Below are 9,955 nucleotides of genomic sequence, written 5' to 3' on the forward strand. Positions count from 1 at the left end.
TTCCATCTGTGAACGTAAGTCAATTGACCGAATCACGTTAATTGTTTGTGTCTCTTTTGGTATATTTCTCTTTTATTGTCTGATTTATCGTTGTTCAAAATTTATTTTGGTAGCTTCCTATGACACTTGATTTTTTCGGTCCTAACACGTTCTACGGTTAAGTTCATGATATATATTGAGTATGTCAACAACTGTATACAAGATACGGCTAAATTTATGATATAAATGCCAATTCTAATTTTTCTACGCTATTGTTTTTCCCCATCTTCTACATAGTTTCACCTAGAAAAAATTGATGTAAACTAAAAGAAAATAGACCCGATATAGAGTACTAACCCCCGAAAAAGATGAAGATGAAACCTAATAGAGCAATTATCGGAGGAGTAAAACGAGAGAGAGATTTGGGGTAGATTAAGAGAATCGATCGGGAGAAAAAATTAGGAAGAAAGATAAGAAAACTATTAGAATAGGAGAGAGAGAGAGAGAGGGGAGATGTTTTGTGCTATATTTTTAGGCAAAATAATTTTGGCTACAAAGTACCAAATAATTATATTGAAACTTTAATATTTGGCTAAAGGGAGGAATTTTCATATTTACCGATGAAATAAAAAATATTTCACAATCTATAACTATTAATTAAATAATATATTCTACATCATAAACATAGTAAATGTTATACCCTCAAGTACGGTAGATTTCCTATAAACAATGAAACTGATTCTGAAAGTATCCTCAATCTCCAACTAAAAACAAACACCTAAAAATAAAGGACTATCCTTTTTAGGGTAATAAAAAGGAAATTAATATAAAATGCAATCAATTATTTCCTAAACAATCTCCTTCTCCTTCGGCCTTTCCAAGCTACAATATCCTCGTATGTATTTATTTTGGTTCCTAAAAGTGTAAATTTCAATCATTTTATACAAAAGTGTGGGATTTATGACATATTGGCTTTGATCAAACTTCACTTTTCAATTAAAAAAATTCTCTATTTTTTTTCATTGTCAATACCTTAACTATAAGTCAATATTACCTCATATATATATATATATATATATATATATATATGCACACACAACCATAGCATCTATATACCTTTTTATATTTGGAATAATGTTCAACGAATATTATTTATATTATGTACGTACTGTATTTTAGTCTATACCTCATAAGTCATAATATGCCATCTAGATTGACAATGCTATATTCTTTTTTGAGGTTCCTTTTATTTTAAAATAATTACATTGATGTATGTCTATATAATAGGTGAAAGATATCTGATATATATATGTAATATTTTAGTAAAAACTTTTTTAAAATGTATATGACGATGTAACATTCTTAAGTTTTCTATCAGTAGTCAGAATTCTGTCACCTTTTAAAGTTTTCTGGAACAACATATGAAAAATGCATTCCTATCTCTGCCCTAAAAAGAAAGAAACTTCCTTTCCAAAAACAAAGGTATAAGAAGCACACTCCAATTTCCTAGGTATTGACAATTGTTGTTAAAATAGCATGGGCTAGCCAGTTTTCGGACCGGTCATTCAAAAATAGTCGCCGTTTGCTAAGTCATTGAAAAATAGTCATTATTTTGCTGCAACAGAGACCGGTCCAGCATAATATACTGGAATTCGGTGCACCTACATATGAACTTCCAGCATATTATGCTGGACCGGTATACTTTGCTGGCTCCAGTATAATATACTGGAGTTCCAGTATACTTTGTTGGAACTCCAGTATAATTTACTGGAGTATTTTCAGGATTTTGAATAGTGTTTTCGTTCAGATTTATCTTTACATGAAAAGCGGCTAAATTTCGATAACATTTGAAACTGTGGCTATTTTTGAATGATCACTTGTATATCTTGCTATTTTTGAATTTCTCCCACAATTGTTGGTTGTTTGGACTAAGCCCAAACAAACTGGGCTCATAGGGGGTTCGAATGAGAAGCCCAAAATACATTTTACATAGAATACAATTTCCTACAACTATTTTCACAAAAATTACATATATACAAATTATTTTAGAATCTTACCTATTTAATTAAATTATGTACAACATTATCCTAAAATCTCTCTTGAGATTCTCTCTCACCAAAAACAATATTTCTCTTAAGATTATCTCTCACCTAAAACGTTTTTTCTCAGCTAGAGCATCAAGATACTTCATTCCATTTTATGTCATAAGCATAAGAACTCTATGACAAATAACACAAAAACTGAGCACATTAGAACTTTCTCGATTAGACGGCCAAGGAAAGACACAAATTTGACCTCTTACTTTTGTATAACTAAAGGATCCACATTAGTAGTCTGCCGGTTAGTAAAGGGTGCAAACAAATTGTGCCCCTTATATCTAAAACTATTAAGAGATTTTGGTTACTCACAAATTTGTAAACTTGCTTGAGAGTTTGTTTATCTTAATTCTCAAGGTAATTGAACACTTTCAAATAATATATGTAACGACCCGCCCAGTCATTTTTGAGAGTATTAGCCTCGATCCCCTAATTTTTGCTTCCACTATTTTATTTTATAGTTATGTGACTTGTCGGGGCGCTTGATGTCAGGTTCGGGAGAGTTTCGGGGTGAAACGGGACACATAGTCCCTAAATTAGAAGTTTAAGTCGTAGGAGTTGACCATAGTTTGACTTGTGTGAAGACGACTCCAGAATGGAATTTTGACGGTTCCAATAGCTCTATATGGTGATTTAAATCTTAGAAGTGTGTCCGGATATTGATTTAGAGGTCCGTAGGTCATTTCGGCGTTAATTGGGAAAGTTGAAAAGTTGGAAGATTTTTGAAAAGTTTAACCGGGAGTGAACTTTTTGATATCGGGGTTGGATTTCAACTTCGAAAGTTGGAATAGGTTCATAATATCAATTAGGACTTGTGTGAAAATTTTGGGGTTAATCGAAGTTGTTTTGGTATGAATCGGCGTTAGTTTCGGAAGTTCATAAGTTCTTAGGCTTGAATTGGGGTGTGATTCATGTTCTTTATATTGTTTGATGTGATTTGAGGCCTCGACTAAGTTCATATCGAATTTTAGGACTTGTTGGTATGTTTGGTTGAGGTCCCGGTGGCCTCGGATGTAATTCGGATCAAGTTCGGCATATTTCGAAACATGGATGATTGCTGAATCTGGTGCTTCTGGTTTCCTTGTATGCGATCGTGAGAGGAATAACGTGATCGCAAAGAGTAGTTTGGCACTGCGAAAAATTTGCTCTATGTGATCGCGAAAGGATATCTGTGATCGCAGAACATTGGCTTGCAGTTAATCGCGAACGCATGGACGAGGACACGTTCGCGTAGAAGTAATGTTGAGGTTGGGGGCTGAGTCAGCTTGTGCTACATGGTCGCGTGGTCTGGGATGTGGTCTTGAAGCGGAGACAGCTTGTTTATCATGTTCGCGATTGTTTACACGCGAACGCGAAGAGTAAAATGGAGCTGGGCAGAATTTGTCTTACGCGATCGCGAATGAATTTCCGCGATTGTGATGTGTAAATCACTGGGCACCAGAACTTAAGTTTGAAATCGAAGGTTTATTTCATATTTCACATTTTGGACTTAGAGAGCTCGGTTTGAGGCGGAATTTCGAGGGATTTTCAGATAGATCATTGGGGTAAGAATTCCTAAATCGTTTTTGATTAAATTCCCTTAATCTATCTTTGATTTCATCATTTAATTAGGGATTTGGGTTGAAAATTGAAGAAAATTGAAGGAAACTTCTTAGGCCGAATTTTGGGGATTTGAGCGAGATTTTGGTATCGGATTTATGTAATTCTTATATGGTTGGACTCGATATCGAATGAGTGTTCGGATTTTATAATTTTGGTCGGGTTCCGAGACGTGGGCCCGGGTAGACCTTTTGGAGCAATTTTTCCAATTCTTGCAAAAATTATTATTTCATTATTTAAAATAGTTTCCTATAGTTATATTTATAGTATGAAATTATTTTGGCTAGATTCAAGCCGTTCGAAGTTAGAAAATCGAGGGAAAGGTCTTCTAATTGATTGATTGAGCGTGGTTCGAGGTAAGTGACTTGTCTAACCTTGTGTGGGAAAACTTTTCCTTAGGATTTGGTATTTTGGTAATAATTTGTGATATGCGAAGGTCGTGTATGCAAGGTGACGAGTGTGTACACGGGCTAAATATTAAAATTTTGGTTTTTGTTACGTAGTTTCCTTTTCATGCCTTAATTGAGTTACTTTAGCACGTTATAGTCATCATGTTTAGCCTAATTTCACATGTCTACTTGTATTATTTCCTATTTGCAACTTGTATCACATGTTTAGTTGTATTGTTGAGGTGATTGTTTGGTTGTTTGCACAAGGTTTCTTTTGTGTTGTTGTTATTGTTGCACTTGGTTTATGTCGTGCGGTTATTATTGTTTGCACGAGGTTTCTGCCGTGCGGTTGTTATTGTTTGCACGAGGTTTCTGCCGTACTATTGTTATTGTTGCACGAGGTTTTTGCCGTGCCGTTGTGATTATTAATACGCATGCGGTGATAAGGTAGACTTGATACGCGTGGCTAGTAGGGGAACTACTAGAATAAGGTGGGTTAAAACGCGTGATGTTATTTCGGAAAAATAATTTTTAAAAATCAAATATAAAGGCTCACACGGTGATATAAGGAAAGACTATGATTTGTTTTTACGATTTGGGACTACGAGGCGGTATCTCGGGAGTGCCCCTGTTGATATTCTTTATTTGTTGTATTGTTTGGTTCTTGTCTTCCTTAACATGTAAAGTTCTTGTTTTCCTTTTGTGTTGTATTAGCTTTCCTTGATTCCGTGTTGTTATTTCTCGTAAATTCTTTATTGTTCACTTCCCTGTCATTTTTATTATATCATATTATCTCTGTCTTGTTTCTTATTATCTCCAGTAGGGTATTGACCTGATCTCGTCACTATTCTACGGAGGTTAGGTTAATTTGGCACTTACTGGGTACCGTGTTGGTGTACTCATATTACACTTCTGCATATATTTTGTGGAGATCCAGGTACATCCTATCAGCCTCGGTGTTAGAGCGTTGCGTGGCTTGCTTATTGAAAACTTCAAGGTACCCTGCCCGCGCTCGCAGCGGAGTCCCCTTCTATCCCATTCTTTTCTTATTTATTTATATTTTGATAAATAATGATGTATAAGATTGTTCGGTACTGTATCTAGAGCTTGTGCCTTATATCTCACCAGGTTTTGGGATTGTACGTATTGAGTTTTGGTAGATTCTATTTATGAAAATGTTGGGATGTTCAAGTTTTAATCTCTTATTTAATGTTTTCGCATATTGTTAGGCTTACCTAGTCTTAGAGACCGTCGCGATATCCTACGGAGGGAATTTGGGGTCGTGACAATATACTAAAAACGTGTTTCTTTTTCTATAAACAACTACTCCCTCTTATCCTAATTCATCATCGTATTCATGTATAGTATATTATATATATACATATGATATACGTTGTAGATATACTAATAATATATAAAATATTGTATAGCTATAGTAATGATTGTAAAATGATTAAAAGAAAACAGTTATCCACCGACAAAAGATAATGATTAGTCAATTAGGTCTCTTAGAAACCCATGATAGTGGTACGTATTTGCAGCTTGTAAGAAAATAATTAACTCATTTTTTATTAGTTATCAAGTTTACTTCTTTTTTTTTAATAATTAAACTTCATTATATCATGAGAAGGGGAGGGGAAAGGAAAAGGGGATGCTTCTCTACCAATAGGGTTTGGACCTTCACCTTAACTGTGGACAGAAGTAGATCTAAAATTTCACGAGATGGGTGCACTATTATAAATAGACGGATGATTTAAATTTAACGGATCAATCTTTAGGTTCTTACTATGGAACCCATATACTTTTAAAATCATAAATTCAATTATTTTTTAAAAAAGTTTATGACTTTTTCACATATATATCTAATTAAAAAAATGTTGGAATGATTAGTTGAGTCATTGATTATATATATGCTATATCTTCCGCTGCTACTAGATTTAATATAAATAGTTGGTTTATTTATTTAAAATTTAAGATTTAAAAAAAGGAGAATAGAGATTTCAATATGTCAGCCTTTGAAATTTTAAAACAATAAACCAAATATAGAAAGAACGACAAAGAAGAAAAAGTATACTGTAGTATTTAATTAGAACATAAGATAGACATGAGAATTGAACCTTCTACCTCACCTGTAAAGTTGCAACCAATACTTATTCACCATAAGATTCTTTGAGTTTGGTACACATACATAAATTTTAAGTAATTTTAAAGAAATATAACATTATTATATATGATCCTGAAAGAGAAGCATGAGTTCACATGAATCCATATCATGTGCATTGGACACTTGGGGTGCTTATCGGGCGGATTGGGTGGATAATTATGCTTAACGATTCGGCTTATCGGTTATCGAATTATAAATGTAGTAATCTGCTAGACATCCAATAAGACAACATGCGGATTGGTACTAGATTAACACTTATCGGGGGGTTATCGGGCAGATAACTACGCTTAACGGTTCGGCTTATCGGTTATCGGATTATAAATGTAGTAATCCGCTAGCCATCCAATAAGACAACGGACAGATTGGTATCGGATTAATGCTTATCGGGGGGTTATCGAGCGGTTTATCGACTAAATCAAGTAGAAATATTTTGAACAATCCTAGTCTTGTGAATACCAAACGGCCAAACCCGATAAAGTGACTCGACTATAAGTTCCATCCCCTTTTTACTTTACCAGGCTTGTTAATATCTATTGCTACATGATATATAGAATATGTTACATACTTTGTAGTTTGTACTGCGCTTATTATAAGTATTTTTTTTGGTTGCATAGCTATCCTAATTCTCACACACACACACACACACATATATATATATATATATATATATATATATAAGAGACTGAAAACTGATCAAACTGATTAAAAACTTATATACAATCGGAATCCCTTACACTTACAAAATTTGACTGAAAACTTGAAGGCAATTTCAGATTTATTTTCTCATAAACTCCTGTAACTTCTATTGATCTCGTATAAAAGTGTAAATATAAAAATTCTTAACGGGTTAACGGTTTATTCGATAAAAAAATTGAGTAATCCACCCCAAACCATTAAGCCGTTAATTATAAATCTCAATCCGTTCATCAACCATTACCCCGATAACCCGATATCAATAAGCCATCGGTTCGATTTAGTTAACGGTTATGGTTCGGTTTTGTTGGACACCCCCGATTGTACATGGAAGGCAGAGAACTCACTAAGTGAGTTGAGCTCGTTTACGGGTTAAAATTAAAGTTGAAAGCTCATGAATTTTGTAGATAATTGTCTTATAATAAGGCATCTGAAAAACACAACCAAATTTACAATAACAGAAAGTCAGAAAGTTTAGAACAGAAAACGAGAATGCATGACATATATAACTTGAGCTACACTATCTAATTTAAATCTAACGGGAATCTCATAATCTTCCAACCAAATTATGAACTAGTTGAAAAGATCAGTAGAGCTTTTGGCAATACTCCTAAATGCATAAAAGAAGAAAACTTCAACTTCAGGAGGAGAAAAAATAGCATCATTTGATAATCTTCTTGGCAAACATGACTTGGCCGTTGCAGCTATCTTTCTCTTCTTCGGAGCCGGCGGACACGTCGAAATCTCCGGTATCCGAAATCTCTTCCCCTTAGGCGTTGCGCAAGAATATTCATGCACCAAATCTTGCTTTACTTTCTTCATATTAAGGAGGGCAACTTTATGTGATCGGAGGTCAGAGTACTAGGGTTTTTGAAATATTCCGAATTTTTTTGAGGTGACTACACTGAACAGAAATCTCACTTAAACGAAACTTATATTCTTCTTCATGTTGTCACTTTTTATCCAAGAAAATAGTAGTTAAAAATTGGAAGTGCGTTTTTTGCTAATGTAAATGCTGAGAGTGTCTAAATACAACAAAAACTAGATTCTAAGTTAGTTGTTAGACTATTGGATAGTTGACATTATCCCGCTTCTTTTGTGATAATTGAACTAAGTACAATTACTATAAAACAAAATAGCAACTGCTACAATGAAATTGGCGTGGCAATTTTTCTAGTTTGCTTACCAATCATGATAAGAACAATGCCTTTTTGGATTGAGAATGATTAGAAAAAATAAATTTAATACTAAAAGAATGTGTAAATAATAATATGTCATAATAAATAAATGAGAATGCAATCTCACTTGTTGACTCGGTGTATAATTTATTCGTCTTGTTATTTACCTAAACCTCCGGTGAAGTGGGCTTGCAGGCATGGGGTTAAATGCACACGGTATATCTATAGATATCGTAAACGTTGCGTGGGGCTCCCAATTTGGTCACCCCTTTTTAACTTATACCCGTTTTATTTTTCCGTTTGCATCCGTATCTATTTTTTTTTTGTTAAAAGCGTTTTAAAAAGACAATTTTGCCCTTCTTTAATAAAAGACTATTGACAAAACTGTAGACTGCAAGACAAAATTTCAGCATGTTTTGGTATGAAGTTTTAGCAAATGAACTAAATAACTTCAGCATGCATTAAAAAAACCTCATTAGAAAATTACATACTGCAAGACAAAAATTTAAGTATGTTTAGTCTGAAGTTTTAGCAAATGAACTAAAAAATTTCAACTTGTTTAGACTGAAGTTTCAGATAAAACTCATGACAAAACTGTAGACTGCAGAACAAAACTTCAGCATATTTTGGTATGAAATTTTAGCAAATGAACTAAATAACTTCAGCATGCATTAGCAAAAACTCATTAGAAAATTACATACTGCAAGACAAAAACTTAAGTATGTTTAGTGTGAAGTTTTAACAAATGAACTAAAAAACTTAAGCATGTATATAGTCTGAAGTTTTAGCAAATGAACTAAAAAAAACTTAAGCATATTTAGTCTGAAGTTTTAGCAAATGAACTAAATAACTTAAGCATGTTTAGTCTGAAATTTTAGCAAATGAACTAAATAATTTCAGCATGCATTCGCAAAAACTCATTAGAAAATTACATACTGCAAGACAAAAATTTAAGCATGTTTAGTCTGAAGTTTTAGCAAATGAACTAAAAAACTTAAGCATGTTTAGTATGAAATTTTAGCAAATGAACTAAATAACTTAAGCATGTTTAGTCTGAAATTTTAGCAAATGAACTAAATAACTTAAGCATGTTTAGTCTGAAATTTTAGCAAATGAACTAAATAACCTAGCATGCATTAGCAAAAACTCATTAGAAAATTGCATACTGCAAGACAAAAACTTAAGCATGATTAGTCTGAAGTTTTAGCAAATGAACTAAAAACCTAAGCATGTTTAGTCTGAAATTTTAGCAAATGAACTAAAAAACTTAAGCATGTTTAGTATGAAGTTTTAGCAAATGAACTAAATAACTTCAACATGTTTAGACTGAAGTTTCGGATAAAACTCATGACAAAACTGTAGAATGCATGATAAATAACTTCAGGATGCATTAGCATGAAGTTTTAGCTTCAATGTGAAACAACTTCATGTTATATTAGCATGAAGTTTTAGCTTCAACATGAAACAACTTCATGCTACATTAGCATGAAATTTTAGCTTCAAGGTGAAACAACTTCATGCAAGTGTGATTCTGAAGATGAATCTGGACAAGTTACTGATTTTTTTTATAAAGCTACTAAGAGGAGAGGAGGATGTCTTTTTTCACGAATGAGGTTGCAGATCACGCGATTAATGCCTGATGCAGGTTTTATATCTTTTGTCAGGGGTGTAATTGTCATATTATTATGGATTTTTTGTCAGCTCGCTACCAAATCAATAATTTTTTAAAATAGGGTACATATTAAAATGTGGCACAAATATAGGGTACGGCTGCAAATCCCCCATAAATATCTGGTGGTATTATTTTTCCATTTTAAATAAGTTAAAGCTCAATTTATTTTGAAGAGCTTTAGAAAG

Source organism: Nicotiana tomentosiformis, chromosome 2 (genome assembly GCF_000390325.3).
Source record: "Nicotiana tomentosiformis chromosome 2, ASM39032v3, whole genome shotgun sequence".
NCBI lineage: Eukaryota > Viridiplantae > Streptophyta > Magnoliopsida > Solanales > Solanaceae > Nicotiana > Nicotiana tomentosiformis.